Consider the following 17,409-nt stretch of genomic DNA (forward strand, 5'->3'; position numbering starts at 1 on the left):
GGGGAAGGGCAGCCTGCCCTGGCCCTAGTGGAGGGGGGCACTAGGACCCTGCGGCAGTAAGTGATGCTGGAAGCCATCAGAGTGGAGCAGAGTCAGCATGAGCTGCAGGCTCCAGGGCAGTGAGGGGGCAGCAAGTGAGGCCGGGGGACACTCGGGGGAGGTGCGTGGGGGCGGCAGGTGGGGCCGGGGGAGAGGCCTGTCCCCAAACATTGGGGAACAGTGAGCAGGGAGCTTAGCTGCCACATAAAATAACTGGGGGGTGGGGGGCAGGGGAGTTTGGCGGTGACAGGAAGTAACTGGGGGGGGGCGCGTGGGGAGCTTGGCAGGCCGCAGGGAAGAGCTCCATGGGCCGCATGTGGCCCGCAGGCTGCGTGTTTGAGACCCCTGTGTTACAGGAAATCTGTCAAGTTAAAAATCATACTTAAAAACCAAAATCCTTGTCTTTGTTTTAAAAATCACCTTAGATAAGATTTTAAAATGAATTTTGCTTTTGACTCTGTATTCTGGTTACTTACGTTTCCCATTTCAGCTTGGACAGTAAAAATAAACTAGTTATTTTTACATTTGATTATACTTTCTAGTGTGGTTCATGTTCTGGATCTAATGCAATGTTTGGGGTTCAAACAGGGCTGAGGAATGTTTGTTTAAAAACTTGCCACTGGTATTTTTAAACAATTATAAAATAAACCATCCTTATTTTTATAAATCTAAATTTGAGGCCAAATTTGACCTAATGGGGTACATCTACACTGCAGCTGGCAGTGAGTTTCAAAGCCCAGGTAGACAAACACTTGCTAGCGTGGTTCAAGATAGTTTCCTAAAAATAACAATGTAAATGTTCCCACTCAGGCTGGACCTCAGGCGAGCTTGAGAGCCCACACGCCAGCCTGAGCCAGAATGTCCACATTGCTATATTTAGCATGCTAGTGTAACCCACACACCTCCTGGGTGTGGTGTTCTGTCCCATCTAGTGGCACCGTGACCACTTAGAGAGAGAGAGAAAATGAGTCTGCTCTACAGCCTTAGCCAACAGCCAGTTGGCTTTTAGCTCATGTGATAGAGGCTCATGCACTAAGTTCCAAAGGCCCCAGGTTTGAACCCGCCCACTGACGACTGGGGTGACTGGTATCTGTCGGTGTTATGCTAGCAAGAGCCCTGCTAGGGCTAGCTTAAGCCCTACTACCGTGAGTCTGTTAATCTGGGCTGGAAGATTTATTCCCAGCTGCAGTGTAGATTTACTCACAATATCTATTTAAATGCCTCTCTCTGAACCATATCTTATCGTTCATAAACCATTATGCAGCTGAGGAACAGAAGGATCTGCTCAATTTGTCTTCATTATTAAGCATATCAGCAATAGACTTAATGGACACCAGTGGACTCAGCAAAATCTTCATATATTATGTCCTCATCAGCATTCACTGATAACCTCACATTGTTCACAAGATTTATCTAGCGCTGGCTTACGTTTAAATCCCTTTCACTTACTTCTAAGGCGAAGGGTGGCTTTGTGGTTAAGATAGAAGAATGGAGTCAGGATATCTGTGGCCCTGCCACAGACTCTGTTTGACCTTGAGCCAAGTCACTTAACATCTTTGCGACTCTTTTTGTTTATTTGCAGGTGAGAAGGGCTCCAGTCATGAGTCAAGGCGCCATTGTGCTAGATACTATGCAAATAACAGTTTGCAGCCTGAGGATAAGACAAAAGACAACATTGCAGACAGACAGGAAGAACACAAGATAAGGAGGAAACAATACGGGTCAAAATTATAGGCTGTGGTCTCAGCGCAACACCTGTCTAACCAGGCATCATGGCAGAAGGGAGTTTTAAAGAGGGACTTGAAGGAGGACAAGCAAGTAGCTTTGCAATTATTTATGGGAATCTTCCTCCCATGAACCAGAGGCAACATGGGAGAAAGTGTGCAGGTGTTTGAAAATTTAACACGTGGGTGCTGAAGGTTGGTGTCACTGGCAGGTCAAGGTGGGAGTTAACATCTCAGTAGGATCTGAGTAATGATAGGTAGGGTCCTGGTCGGGGATAGGTCCCAAGGGGCCTTAAAAGAGAAGTAGTGTGTGTTTTATATGGTAGAGAAGAGGTGCAAGTGGAGGGATGAAAAGAGAGGGGTGATCTGGTTGAAATGATGAGCTAAGAAAATGATCTTTGCAGCAGTGAGACATAAGTGAGGAAAGATTGAATTTTTCATGATTGATGAAGAGTTTGCAATAGTCAAGATCCAAGATGAGCTTGGTTGAGAGTTTATCATAATCTCTTGTCATCCATAGAATATACCCAGCTCATGGGAAAATTCTGCCTCCTGTACTCATTTTGTCTGCTTCTGCTCACTGAAAGGATGGATCCCAAATAACTCCACAAAGAGTGCTCAAGTCACAATTCTACATTGTAAAGTCAGTAGCCCAGTCAGAGGCATGTCTTACTTCATGGGTGCTGAAAGGAAGTTGAATTTTTGGACTTTGTGGAAGTTGATTTTTTCCTTAGTTAATTTGTTAGTCTGAGCTGCACTTTCCTCTCCCCTGAGAATCATGTGGTTGTGCCACGCCTCCATTTTGCTTCATTAAAGACTAGATGAGAAGTGGCTGAGAAATGGTCTCATTCTCTCCAATTTATTCAGGGCATTTCTTCACTTCATGTCTGAAGCAAAGCATGCTGTCAGAATCAGCACTGTAAAACAGCCCCATCTCATTAATATTGGGCATCACAATAATCTGTTGTCAGCCCTCCAGGTTGGCATTATTGGCACCATCACGCTCAGCACCTGAGACCTGAGTAGTGGCTGGTTATGGAAAGAATCTGCATCCCTGAGGGGAGTTTACACACCTGTCAGATTTACAGACCTGCCTCCATGATTGGCTGCTCTGGCAGCTGTGTGGGGTTGTGATCAAGCTCCTTGCTTGTAAACAGGAGAGACTCTCCTCCCTGCTTCTAGGTTTGTAGACCTCATGACAGTGCCCTATTTCAGCCTAGTCCCAAGCTCCTTCCGTGAGTGTTTATATATCCTACCCTTCACAGAATCACCTGCCTGCTGCTGCTAACCCCCCAGTGCTGAGTATCGCAGTACAGAGAAGGATGACTTTATGGGCAGGTTTTTAACCTGAACCTTATAGAGTTCCTTTGCCTCATCACAGCATCCCATGATGTCCCATGTCCTCCCTCGCACACCATATTGTTATGCTGTTTGAAACATGAGAAAAGTCAGTTTCCTATCGCGACAAATTCATTTGCTGAACACATTTGTGAGACGTACATAATCCCTTGTAGAAATGGCCTCTTTACAGTACTGAATTGCTGCCTTGCAAAGAGACCATGATCTTACTCTTTTGAACATTTTCTATTGGCAATTCAAGCTGACCATTCCACTTCCTCATTGGGCCTCTAAGAGACAAATATCCTCTGTGGATCAGCCACAGAGAGGGACCTGGAACATACCATGATCAGGGGTTACATTCCTGCCTCATCAGCTAGGAAATGAGAGCAGCACCATGTGACTTACCTGAACAGTCAATAGATCAGCTCATAACTATGAAGTATTTACAGAGATCCATTCACAATCAGTCCAGGAGTTTAAAAAAAAATCACAAAATATTTAGTTGACACATTTCAAATAAATAAATTTGAGATAAATGATAGCTGCAAAAGAGACTAAAATAATCAAATACATGACTATGAATTATCTGCTCAGCATTAATATACATTTGAAGAATTGTGTGTCTGTTCTGAAGCAAGAAACAATTGACTGTGCCAGTCTGTAATTCTTTGCCAGTATATGCTTGTTAAACAATCTTCCTGGAGCCCTATTTTCCTCAATAATACTCTGGATTCATGTCTCCTGTTTCATACACATATTCTTCTTTTGCTTTTCTGACATCATTGTGTACTGGTGCAGGAAAACAAGCATGACATGGGTTTACTTTTCAGGCTACATGCCAATTTCAATTCTTAATGGATTTCCTGAACAAATTGCTCACTTTTAACAGTTGAAGGTGATCAAAATAAGTGTCAGAAACAGACTAGAAATGGTGCAAGTGATGTTGTGCTATTTGGAAAAAATCAGAGGATCACGTGACTCAGTGGTCAAATTAAATGAACAAAACATTTCATAGGTTGTAAAAAAAAGTTAGCAAAATTATAGTTGTGCTGTATTTCCACACAGGGTGGGATTTTCAAAGGGGCCTAAAGGAATTTGATCCTCAACTCCCATTGACTTTCAAAGGAATGTGGGTGCCTAACTTCCTTAGACTGCATTGAAAATTTTCATCCTCAGAGCCTGAGACTCCTCTCACTTACAGTAGGGTAAATTAGCAACTCCACTGAAGTCAATTATTATGTAATCTGACAAGTTAAACAGGACACAGAACTAATGTGATACTCCCTCTAGAATTCCTAAATCCAAAGTATGTATGGCAAATTGTAACCTAACTGCCCCATAGGGACTGGTGATGCAAACTAATTTGAAAGAGGACTATGTAACATGAACTAGGTACTTTTTAGTCCATGCCAGCAGTATCCATACATGGCAGTTAGAGTGCAACATTTTGGTGCTTGCTACATCCCTGTAATCTGTATTGCAGTGCCGTGGAGACAAGCCCTAAATGTTCAGTGCTTTGAAGTGCAGTACCCCATGCATCTTACTAGAACATCAGGTTCAATGCTGAGTTGGAGGGAATCATATCATCCAGTAAACCACCTGCACCATTGTCAGTTTTCTTTAGAGTAATCCCTTTCAATTGTTGATCACACCTTGCCCTAATTTATGTGAGAGACCTGCATCAGTCCTGGAAAATTACACCAAACGCCAAATCAAACAAAATTCCACTGTTGATTAGATGAGAGATAGTGAATATACAAATATTCTGAGACCTCTGTATCAGGAAAGGTAAAATGGATTATGCAGAAATCTGTTCCCTTGAGAACTATCTGTAATGAACTGAACCTGAATAGTATGGGTTTGATTAAGCAAATGTAGGTGCTCCTCCATGGAAAAAGTCTGACATACCACTGTGCCATATGAAATGACTGTCCAAGAAGAGCCCTGAACCACTGCAGCTCATCTGTGCATGAAAAACTAGGGATGTCTACTTCCTGTCGCTGGCCCAAGGGAGACTATGTTCCGAAAATTATTTCTATCTTGCCCAGTGGCTTAGATAAGTGGCTTGCAAAAATGAACACTGTCCTCTTAAACCAGACCCAGAGGGTGGTCAAGGTGAAAAGAACAGGTTTGGTTCTCTAAGGTTGCTGATCTTTGTAGTGAGCAGTAGCACTCAGACCCAAGCTTCTCCGTCCACCACAAATAGACATATAGCTCAAAGTAAAAAACATCCAAACATACAATTAGGCTATCAACTAAAACTGCAGCTATCCCTAAATGAAACTGCTGCATAGTGCCAGTTACAACTGGAAAGCAACAAGCTACAGCAAATACTCATCTTACCTCTCAGAGGTTCTGCTGCAAGAATCAAATAACTATTCTTCCGCAGCTGCAAATGTACCAAACTATTCCAATGAAGGCAGGCAGTCTCTCTCTCTCACACACACACACACACAAATAAGATACAGTCTCTCCTGTGCGTCTCAAACTAGTTTGCCAGAATTCCTGAAATAATGCAGTTTCCAGCAGTCAGCTCAGCATCCCAGTTCTCAAGACTACTTGATAACAATTTCAAAAGAGAAATGAGTTTCAGGGCAACTCCATCAGTCCCTGGTCAGCACTGCTACAGGCATCTGGTTTAAACAGGATCCCGCATATCATAACTCCTCAGTGTATACCATTCACTTCAGTACTCAATAGCAGGCTCAAAAAAAGAGAAACAAGATCCTGAATAATTTGAACAGCCCAAGAGATAACGTAGTTCTGGCACTTTACTGCCGCCAATATGCCATTAAACAAGAAACTATAAGCCCTTCAAGAGGCACTATGGAAAGAAATACAGCTCTCATGGAGCCTATGTTCTTAGACTGCAGGAACATACCGTACATAGGTAAACCCACACTCAACATGTATTTGGAGAGAACACATTGTCTCTACCATAGCCTTAAAACCGTCTTATACTAGACTAGAGATCCATGAAACAATTTTAATTAAATCCAGAGCACAAACGTTCTTTTAGTTCTCCTAAAGGAGAAAGCCAAAGAGAGCTTATTTCACAAAACTCACACATACTACACAAACACCAATGTCATGTTCTTCAACAAGTTATATCATCTGAGCTGCTTTGTGCTGTTCATGACATATACACAAGCTATTTACTGTTAAGCACTATGATAAAGAGACTAGTTTTGACAACAATTAGGCATAATTTAGGCTTATGTATTCATAGCCTTATATAACAGAATATGTTCCAGTATTATATCCATATAAGCCTGAAATCCAAATTTCAATCAAAAGTAGGTTTTCCTGAGATGATAAAACAGCATTAATATTTTTCAGTTGAACAAGTTAAATAAATCACAGATTTCTTGTTCCACTTTAGTAATGCTCATTTGAGGTGTCCGTGAATGTGTTTAAAAAAATAAAGTGCATCTAGATTGAAAGGAACACTGACCAGTCACCAGTATACTTTCAATGTTACATGGTAAGAATAGGTGGAACTGGAAGAATTTTGAGTTTGGGTTCTTTATAATCACAAAGCATGCTGAGCCAAAACTCAGATTCCAACTTTCATTTCAAGGATAGGAATGGCTGCTATTGATTATGAACATGAAGTGATCAACATCACAAGTTGCTACACTGTGTCTGCAAAATGAGAACTTGGAAACACTTGGATTCTGAGAAGACGCTACCACGCTAGTGGCTCTGGACAGAGCTAGCTGAGAAATGGAACTTCCATTCCACAAAATTTGACGGTTTATTATTATTATTATTATTATTATTATTTTATTTATTTTATTATTATTCTTGAATTGGGATGAAAAGTAAACTCTAAATTTTTCATAGAAATGAAATTCTGAAATATTTTGTTTTGGAATCACTAAAATGGTGCCAATACCTGGCTCCCTGGCTATCTAGGAAGCTGTGCAGTGAGCCACCTGGGGACTTGGACACCCTGGAAGACAGGTAGCACAGGATACCAGGCAGCTGGGGAGTCAGGTAACCAAAACAGCCAAACAACCGGGATGCTCGGTAGCCCATCAGGTGGTCAGCTGGGAGAGTCTGAGAGCAGGCCACCTGCCAGGCAGGCATTCAGGGAGCTGGGGAGTCTGGGCAGCCCTGGAATCCCAGGAAACTGGGTGGGCTTGCATCCTGGTTTGATGTCTTCCCCTTATTTATTTAGCGTGTGCATAATCGACTAGCCAAGCGATGGCATCTTCAGTGGCATGATGCAGTTCTTCTAGGCCACTGCCAAACGGCAGGCATTCCTCAACATTGTGCGTCATCATCTGTGTTGTGCCACAGCTGCACAAAGGGCTGTCACAAAGGGCCCAGTGATACTTGTTGGCTGCAAAGAGACCTTGCCTGGTCTGGAACCTGTTCAACAGGGACCACTGGTGACGGGGCAGGTCAAAACCAGGAGGGCAAATTGTGGGGTTGGTGATGAGGGACTGGTTGGGGATTATAACAGATATCCATTCCTCTCGCCAGAGGGTTTCTGCCCTAACATCCTGGCATGGTGGATGAGACCATAATGGACGACATGACGGCAGACATGCAGCTGGTGGTTTAAAAAGGTCATTGTGCAGTGGCAGGCTTGAGTTGGGGTGTACTTTCTCCAGTAACTTGCCAGTAGCAACCTCTCGTCTGATATGAGGAGGAGCAGTATTGCTCAGAACTGGAAGCCATGGAAGTGGAGTCGAACGCAGGGTGCTGGAGATGATACACATGTCGGCATGTAACTGCGTATCCACCAGTTTGGTGTGTGACGATCGGCTCCATACTGGTGCGCAGTACTCCGCCACCAAATACGAGGTGGCAAGATCTGATGTCCGCATAGTTGGAGCATGAGCACCCCATGACAAACCTGACAGTTTGCTAAGAAGATTGTTGCGCATCTTAACTCTAGCTGCTGTCTTCTTCAGGTGGGCATGGTAACTCAGTGTGCAGTCTAAGGTCAGACCTAGATAGACTGGTTCTACTTCATGCTTCACCTTCTGACCATTCAGATAAACATTCAGTTCTCGGGTTGCACTGGCGTGATGAAGATGGAACAAACTGGAGACTGTTTTTATGATGCTTGGCTGGAGGCATCAAATCTTACAATAGTCAGCTAACTTTACCATGTCCCGGTTTAAGGTGGCATCAAGCTCGTGGAACGTCCAGGCCTGGGTACCGCAACCGATGTCTGTGTAAATGAACTTTCGTGACTCCGTTGTTGGCAGGTCATTGATGTAAAGGTTTAACAGGGTTGGCGAAAGCACAGACCCTGGGGTAACCCATTCCTCTGTCGTCTCCAAGCACTTGTCTTCTCCGCCATATGGACTCTGAACTGCCTATCGTGGAGGAACAGTTCAACGACACCTATGACCAAAGATAGCAGGACTCGTGATACCTTCACGAGCAGGCCAGTGTGCCATATCATATCGTACGCCGCTGTTAGGTTGATGAAAATAGTGCCTGTTTCCAAGTTTCTCTGGAAGTCATTTTCAACAAATGTGGTCAGCACGAGTACTTGGTCGCATGTGCTATGGCCTCGGTGAAAGCCAGCTTGGTCAGGGCTCAAAATTCTCTCTATGTCGGGTAATATGTGCTTTAGGACCAAGCGCTCTAGTGCCTCGAAGCACACCACCAATAATGATATGGGATGATAGCTTGATGCTTGGCGTGGGTCCTTTCCAGGCCTTAGGAGGCCAATGACTTGCGGTGTGCCATATGTTCGGTAGCCTCCCTTCACTGATGACCCTGGTGAAGAATTTCACAAGCCAAAGCCGAGCATGGGGCTAAGGTTTTTCAGGAATTCTGGAGATATGTTGTCAAAGCCTGCAGCTGTTCCACACTTGATGCTACCCAGTGTCTGTTCCAGCTCTGTTACACTGAATGGTTCTGGGCAGCTTCTGCTTTGGTGTACACATTTAAACATATGCCATTCGTTCCTCACTTGTCTTCACACCTATTTCTCCAAAGGTGCTCTTTAAGTAGGTTTCCGGCTACCTGATTGGGTGTCACTGAGGGCCGGCAGAGTGCAGGTGGCTGCTGCGCTGCTCCAAGGCGTCGGAGCAGACCCCAACACTTTTGGCTGGAGCGGATAAAGCTCAGCCTCTCAGTCGTCTCCTCCCCTCTGTCTCAGCGAGCAGTGTCCAATGATTCGATCAAATGGTCAGTGACATCTGGGTAACCAGATGCCTCATAGCACTCAAACAAGGCAGCGCTCTCCATGTTGAGACAGGGGATGTAGACAGGGCGGCAACCGCGTGGGATGGCTCTGCAGGCTGCTTTGTAGATAGCACCACAGCAGCGACGGTAGGTCTCATTTACCGAGATATGCCAGACTAGGACTGTCACCACACTCTTCTCCAGCGCTTCCCAGTATTTTTCCCAGTCAGCCTTTCAGAAGTTCCTCCACTTCTTTTTGGAACTCTTGACGACTGGGAGCTGTATCCCAATATGGATCAGCGACTGTCTGTGTTGGCTGCATAGAAAGTTATTCAAGACTTGGCATGTTGCTGGCTGAGGATGGCCATGAACTGAACTGACCCAGCACAAGTCAGGAGAGTAGTCACAATCCCATCTAGAAGCATGGAACGTGCCTTGCTGCTTAGCATCATGTATAAGGGAGAGGTCATTTTGAGATGCCCAGTCTGCAAGTTGTTCACCGTCGATGTCAACCTCCTTATACCCCCAGTCTGTGTGATGGCTGTTGAAGTCTCCGACGTAGAAAGCTGGGTGTGGCAGGCTTGGTAGAACCTGTTGGTTCCAGCTGAAGCTTGGAGGCTTGTATACATTTGCCAGCCAGAAACCTGGATGGTGTCACAGAATTCAGTAGACATCAGCTGAATGGCATCTGCAATATCGGACCAAATGTATGTGGCACGGCCATGCTTCGGGTGTGCCACATGGCACAGCAGGACGAAGCTGTCAATACTGTAATGCCAGGCTTCGGCAGTTGCCACATGTGTCTTTTGCAAGCAAATGATGTCAATAGTATGTCGATGAGCAAGAATGCCGAGTAAATCACTCTTGGCAGCTGACAAACCCTCCATGTTGAGATGTAACACACATAGAGCTGGACCAACGACATAGAAGTCACCGGGCTGCACGTTGGGGATGTCGATGATGACAGTGCTGGGATTCATTGAGCTGGTGCTCGTGGAATTCAGCTCGCTGATTGGATCATTAGCTTCCCTGACTGCTGGCGGGTGGCACGATGAGGATGCTGATCCATGTGTTCCCCTGGAAGATTTCAATGCCACTGAATCAACATTTTCCAGTGGAAGAGTTCTCTTTGAAAATTTTCAACCAACTCCAGCTTTGAACCATTCATCTAGCCCTAATAGTCTAAAGTTAAGATATCAGAACAGAGACTGCACTTCCTAATGGTATAAGAAACAAAAAATACTGAGATTTTGATTATTCACTACTGAATAAACTCTGAGAAAGAGACTTGGATTTATGATGACAATTTAACTACTCCTACTAGTTATGAACCAAAATATTTGTGTGAAAAAGGACATATACACACTTCAGATCAAACAAATTTTTATCTTTTTATCAACTCAGATCTTCCCCAGATGTAAATATAAATAATATCTACCCTTTTCACATAGACTGTCAGATGAGTGAATAATATTGTGACTGGCAAAGTTCCCATTTTGGAGAATTCATTTAATACCCCAGCACACAGTTTACATTAATTTCATTTTTTTGTTTTTCTACTCCCCATACACTTTTATGGAATTCTCACAGGAAAAGTTCTTACGATATTGTATGCTGCTGCATCCCAGCTGCAAGAACGCTGGGATCTTGGCCAATGTATGTGAATACTTGGAAGGTCAAAGAGTCAGTAAAAAGTTGGCTGGGTCTGCTCTTTCATTCTCCTCTGAGGAACTGCTACGCACCTCATCACCAAGAAAAACACCTCCCACTATCGTTCTTGCCTAGTGCAACCAAAACACACCAGAGTTGAGTGCGAGGTACTGGAATGCTGAGGTCAAATTCCAATGAAGCAGATGTTGACGAGGGAAAGATTACTTTCAATCATATGTTAGGAAAGCTAGACCATTTATATCAATGTTGATTTTAAAGATGTACCTATGAAACAAAGGTGGGGAGTGAAACTAATCAATTCGCTTCTCCCATCCATCTGCGGTCTTCTCCCATCCGTCTGCGGTCAATAATAAGACTATATATTTTAATATCTCTGTGTGTGTGTGTGTGTGAATTTAGTTCTTTTTAAGATGCTGGAGTTTGGAATTGACAATCCCAGAGTCTGAATTAATCCATTTAAAACAGAACTTGTACAACAGAAGGAAAGGCAATGCAAATTCTCCCATATTCTCCCTCCAACATGCTTCAGTTATGAACTGGAGGGACCCCAGTTTTAGAAGTGAGTTGATCTCCATAAACATTTTAGTCCTTGGCCTCTGCTACAACTATTTCTTTGGTTATGAACTGATATCAGTTGTGCAGCTGAGTTTTCCATGTAGACACCAGTCCTCTGGAAAATAGAATCAAATTCGTTGCACACAGGCCACCAAAACTCTCTCTCATTAAGCTCAGCAATAAACAGATTCATATCCAGTTGTCAGGTGTCCACTGAGTCTTTTTGTTCTCCCAAATGGACAGTAAACAAACCTATTGCTATTATCAGTATTCATTTTATCATCTTGATCCAATAGAAGACCATTTATGTTACTTCTGTTGGCTTTTGATCACAGCATTTAGGTGAACAATTTTATCAAATCAGCCGCATATCCCAAAAAAACATTTATTTATGATACTTTGGATCTGATGATGTCGGAGTTCTGTTTGCAGAGCACTTAGTATGTTGGACCCTTTGTGTTTGCCCATACTACATACTTTCAGGCATAAAAATTCTCCATAAGAAATATATTATTAATCATTATTATGCCTCCCCTGACTTATTTTATTTGGACGCTTCACTGGCACCTGCCAGTAAGTACATAGCCTCCATTTTTTTAGGCTTTAGGCATGGAGTCACAGGATAAGGGATATTTTTGATCCTTTATTGTTCTGCTTTCTATTTCCAACTTGGAGCTCTATTGTGGCTTGAGGCTTCTGGATTTGGATTACTTATGAATTTGGATAACTTTGTATCGTCTGTATGCATCTGTGTTGTTTTAATATTATGTTAAAGGCATGCAGAGTTTAAAACATGAAGTTATACAGCAGATAGAAAAGGTAGAGTAACAGGTCAGACATTCCATAAAAGGATTGCATGCATATAACACCTATATTTGTAGGGGGAAAGAGAGGCCCCGGCTAATAAGACAGGTAAAAATGTTCAATACCGGGCAACATGTTAAATCCATTTTGAATATAAATCAGCCACTCAGAGCTTTAAAAGAGGGAATGAAATTATAGAGATCTAGGTAACTGGGTTTTTTAACATCAAACCCATTAAGAGGAAGAACAATTATCCCGTGGAACTCAGTGGGAAAATATATAAATTGAAGCCAAGATTATCAGGATTTTAAAAACCTGCACATTTATGTAGATAAGAATAGACATAGTAATATAAGAAAATATTAAACATATAAACAAGAATTTTGGAAGTGATATAATCCATCATTCTTCAAGGCATGAGTAAAACTATTGGGGATCAGTAGAAGAATTTCTCAGGGAACCAGTTATCCCAGAACACCTACTGTGGGGTTTTTTGCACCTCGTCTGAAGAATCTAGCGCCAGCCACTGTTAGTAACAGGACACTGGGACTAGGTGGATTACTTATTCAATCTCATTTGTGGTATTCAGTATGTTAATTTCTTCCCAGATATAGGTAAAGTAAAGCAAGGTTTCAGATTCTTTTTGTCGCTGTTTTAAAGACACCTTGCTTGATAATACCTTACAGAAATAGCTTGTGCAGAATACATCCAGCAGCTAGCCCCCCTAAGATTAAACCCGAGGGGGAGGGGGCAGGAGATCTTAAACAAACATGGAAAGTAAAGTGCCCTCCCTTTTATAATACCTCTCATCTAATGGTCAAGGTGTAGCAGCAGCAGACTGTGGAGAGTAGGTTTATACTTGCACAAATCAAGCCTTCGAACAAAGAATTTCATCATATACCTCTCATATACTTCTCAAGTCTTTAGGGAGTTCTTCCAAAAAGATGTATTGTTTCCACTGCAGTTTGCATCACCATTTTGGTTTAATTATTCCTCATAATTATGAAATAATTAGATAAAACGATGATATAAACCCCAGTGGAAAATATACATCTTTGAAGCAGCCTTTTTTTCCTCACTTAAAAGGAGGGGTATTTAAGTTACTATAGGAAAAAACTAATTAGAAAAGCAGACACATCTTATCCCTATCCCCATATTTCAGGCAAGTTGGCAACTGCTCAAAAGTGATCAGAGACTGGCCTATTTCTCAAGGACCCCAGGAGAGTATAATAATTTAAATCATCATCTTAGGAAAGTGCCCTGAGCACTTGTCTTTGCATTTTTTAATGATCTTCCATCAAGAAAGATGGTTCTGCTCTCCTAACTGGCACAGACACTATAAACACTGGTTGCAGGAAAGCTCTGGCTACCTCACACTGAGATGGATTCAGGCAAGGCTGAACTTCTGCCAGGATAAACACACTTTACTTTATCTAGGAGACATAAATATTTAAAACAATGTTGTTCACGAGCATAATTAAAACAATACAGTTGCCTAATGGTACAAATCTGTTTTGGTCAATTAACAGTTAACAGGGGGTGCAGTTTTACCACTTCAGAAGTTTTATGTAACTTTTTGCACATATGGCACTTTTCAGTTACAAATATTAATAACTGTCCAGAGTGCTCTGCTGAGTTATCACCAGCCTCATGTTCAAGAGGTGGAAACTGAGGCAGAAAAGGTAGGTGCCCCAGGCTATGAAATGTTAAGGCCAGGATTAGAGCTCATGGATGAAATCTTGGCTCCACTGAAATCAATGGCAAAACGCCCATTGATTTCAGTGGAGCCAGGATTTCATCCAAGGAGAGGGGTGGGGGAATAGAGAATGAGGGAGAGAGCGTGCACTTCCACACATAGCCCCAGATTTTTAGCAGAGAGAAGCCTATAATTAGGTTCCCTAAACTGTATTAGGCATAACTTATGGCCAGATTTTCCACAAGAACTGAGCATCTAGAAGCTCTCCTTGACCTCAGTGGGAGCTGTCATGTACACATTTGCCAAGGAACTGAGGATAGCTATGCCCTGATCCACCGCCCATTAACTATTGACCATTTAGAAGCTTAAATTTAAGGACCCAGTTTTGAAAATCTTGGCCACTGCATTTAATGCTTGATGGCTTTGTGTCCAGGGGTCTTAACCATTGAAAAAGTAATGCCTATAGTGCATAGATCATGCACACACAAAGGAGAAGCCAGTCTGAGAGGTTCATAAAAGCTTGTTTTCCATTATCGTGCCCACTTGTAAATTTGCATTGTTATATTGTTTGTTCAGTGGTTTGAAATTAAAAAGGAACTATAAGTGCTAAGTAGAATTATTGTGTCGAGAAAGTGGTTTAATACCCCATTGATTAGTAACAGACACATCCCTGCTAGTGCCATCAAATGTAAACATCTTCACAGGTAAAACCATGTAGAAGCACTATATCCCCATTTGAAGAGAGAGAGCATATCATGGAAGACTAGAAATGGAAAACCTGGTCATGTTTTCTTCTCTCTGGGAGCCTCAAAATCTCTTCTCAACTAGCAACATGCTTATGGCCCCCTCTTGGATTCCAGGGATGGATGTAGGTGTAAATGATCTCCAAAGGACCCAGAGTGCTAGCCATTCCACTTGCATAAAGCCTGAGTAGTTGGGCCTCATGTGTGCGTGGAGTAAAGTGGGGTTAAAGAGAGACAATCTCAGTCACCCCAAGGCACAGTACTATCCTCATCAAGGGCTCTTACCAGCCAATGGGTTGGAATAGACCAGTGGTTCTCAAACTGTGGGTCGGGACCCCAAACTGGGTCACCCTGTTTTAATGGGGTCATCAGGGCTGGCTTAGACTTGCTGAGGCCTGGGGCCAAAGCCCAAGCCCCACTGCCCTGGGCCAAAGCCCAAGGGCTTCGGCTTTGCACTCACCCCACCCTGCCCTGCCCAGGACAGTGGGGCCCAGGGTTTGGCTTTGCCCCCACCACCACTATGTGGGGCGGTGGAGCTCGGACAGGCTCAGGTTTCGCTCCCCCCTCCTGGGGTCATGTAGTAATTTTTGTTGTCAGAAGGGGGTCAGGGTGCAAGGAAGTTTGAGAACCGCTGGAATAGACCATAGCCTTCCCTGTCAATTTTGCATCTTAAATCATTGGATCCACATGGATTCTAGGGCCCACTCTCATAGCTCACACAGAGACTATGCCACAAAAACCCTATTTGTTTCCCCTCTATATCGCTTGGTGTTTTCCCACAGGTTTGCAAGAGCATGCCGTACAAGGGCTTCTCTGCCTACCTCCTCAAAGCTTCATGTCCTCCAACTTGGGATTGCAGAGGGAGGAAGCTTGAGATGCAAACCCTAGAAATCTAAAGGCAATGAGGCAGGATGGTTGAGTAGTTAGGGTGCTGGGACTTGAGAAAGCAGGGCTTCCTGCTGTGTCACAAACTTCCTGTGTGACCCTGGGCAAGTCACTTTGGGACAGATTTTTAAAAGTTATTTAGACACTAACTCCCATTGCAATCATTAGGCATTAGGTGCCTAAAAAACCTTTAAAAATCTGTCCCTTAGTTTTGCATCTGTAAAATGGAGTTAACAGCACTTCCCTCCCTGACAGGCATGCTGTGAGGATAAATATGCTAATGATTCTGAGGTGCATTTGTATCTGCAAAAAGTTCTCAGCATGAGACACTCATAATCCATGGATCATTGAAAAAGTTTACTTGAACCACTCCAAAGGAGCTAGTTTAGTCTTTCATGTCTAATATTATGTACTTTTAATAAGATCATTATGAATAATCATTAACTGCTCTGTTAATGTTAGAGTCATACTGTATGGTATGTGATATGAATACACACATATACTCCTGAGGGCATTCTGCACCAAAAAATTAAAAATTCGGCACCAAAAAAATAAAATTCTGTGCACAATATTTTAAAATTCTGCAAAATTCTGCAAATTTTGTTTGTGAAATAAATGTGGAGGAACCAGCCTGGCATCGGGGAGCACAGACTACTGGCTGCACAGTGGTGGGAGATCACTATGCAGCTCCCCGCCTCCTTGAGACACAGACTCAGCGAGTCAGCAGTGAGGCTGCACCCAACCCAGACAGTGCAAGGACCGTGCCTGCCCCAGAAACACCCCAGGGCCCTGCCCCTGCATGCCAGGTACACCAGGTATGGATAGGTAGGCTCAGCAAGGAAGGATCTAATTGTGGAGGGACTTAGTGTGGGGGGATCCAAGTATTGCTTGAGAGGATTCTGTGTGGGGCAATCTGGGTGCAGGCAGCTCAGTGGGGGATCTGGATGCATAGAGGCTTGTTGGGGTTTTTTGGGTTAAGTGGTAATGGGACTCTGCAGAGGGGTCTAGGTGAAGGTGGTTGGGGCCCAGTGGGGGGTATAGGTGTGGGGGGATAGGGCTCAGCAGGGGGGTCTGGGTGTCGGGGTCTCAGTGGAGGGGTCCAGATGCTGGGGGAGTGGGGCTTGGTGGGGTGGGGATCCAGGAGGAGTTGGTTGGGGCTTGGTGGGGTGGGGATCTGGGTGCGGGTGGCTCATTGGGGTGGTCCAGGTCCAAGGGAATGGGGCTCATTGGGGGGTTCTGAGTACGGGTGGGGTGAGGCTCAGCGGAAGGGTCTGGGTATGAGGGTGTCTGTATGCACGGGGGTTGGGGGGTGCAGCTCCCTGTACAGGGATCCCCCCAGTGCAGCTGAGGAGCGATGGGTGCAGGAAATGGGGGAGAGAGGGGGGAGTTTTGAGAGCTTCATGCAGCCAGGGAAGAGATCTGGGGATGGATCTGACCCAGCCCCGGATGCCATGCAGGGGAAGAGGAAGTCCCAGCCTCCTCAGCCCAGCCTGGACTACCAGCCGAGCCCAGCGCAGGGTAGGAGCCACCAGCCAGGTCTTCCCCAGTCTTGCCTCCTGCCCCACAGTGATTTACCTCTCTGCCGGCTGCCCGGGACACCCGAAACATACTGCGGGGGAGAGTCCCATGACCGCTCCTCTGGCTTCCCTTTGCTTCCCCATCAGAAAGCTATTTTTCTGTGGGGAAGCAAAGAAATCTGTGGGGGACATAAATTCTGTGCATGCACAGTGGCACAGAATTCCCCAGAAGTAACACATAGAGCCAGCTTCTCTGCTGCATCAGTTTCCATGGGTTA

At 44.1% G+C, this 17,409-nt stretch overlaps 1 long non-coding RNA gene across 1 annotated transcript in view; it reads right to left on the bottom strand.

Moving 5' to 3' along the window:
- Nucleotides 1-5,525, bottom strand: part of LOC128842735 (uncharacterized) — a 28,319-nt gene extending 22,794 nt beyond the window's left edge. Inside the window, exon 1 of the long non-coding RNA XR_008446102.1 lies at nucleotides 5,448-5,525. This is a non-coding gene — a long non-coding RNA (uncharacterized LOC128842735). The remainder of the gene's footprint in view (nucleotides 1-5,447) is intronic.
- Nucleotides 5,526-17,409: the final 11,884 nt, after the last annotated feature.

The sequence above is a fragment of the Malaclemys terrapin genome, chromosome 9, assembly GCF_027887155.1.
Source record: "Malaclemys terrapin pileata isolate rMalTer1 chromosome 9, rMalTer1.hap1, whole genome shotgun sequence".
NCBI classification, from domain to species: domain Eukaryota; kingdom Metazoa; phylum Chordata; order Testudines; family Emydidae; genus Malaclemys; species Malaclemys terrapin.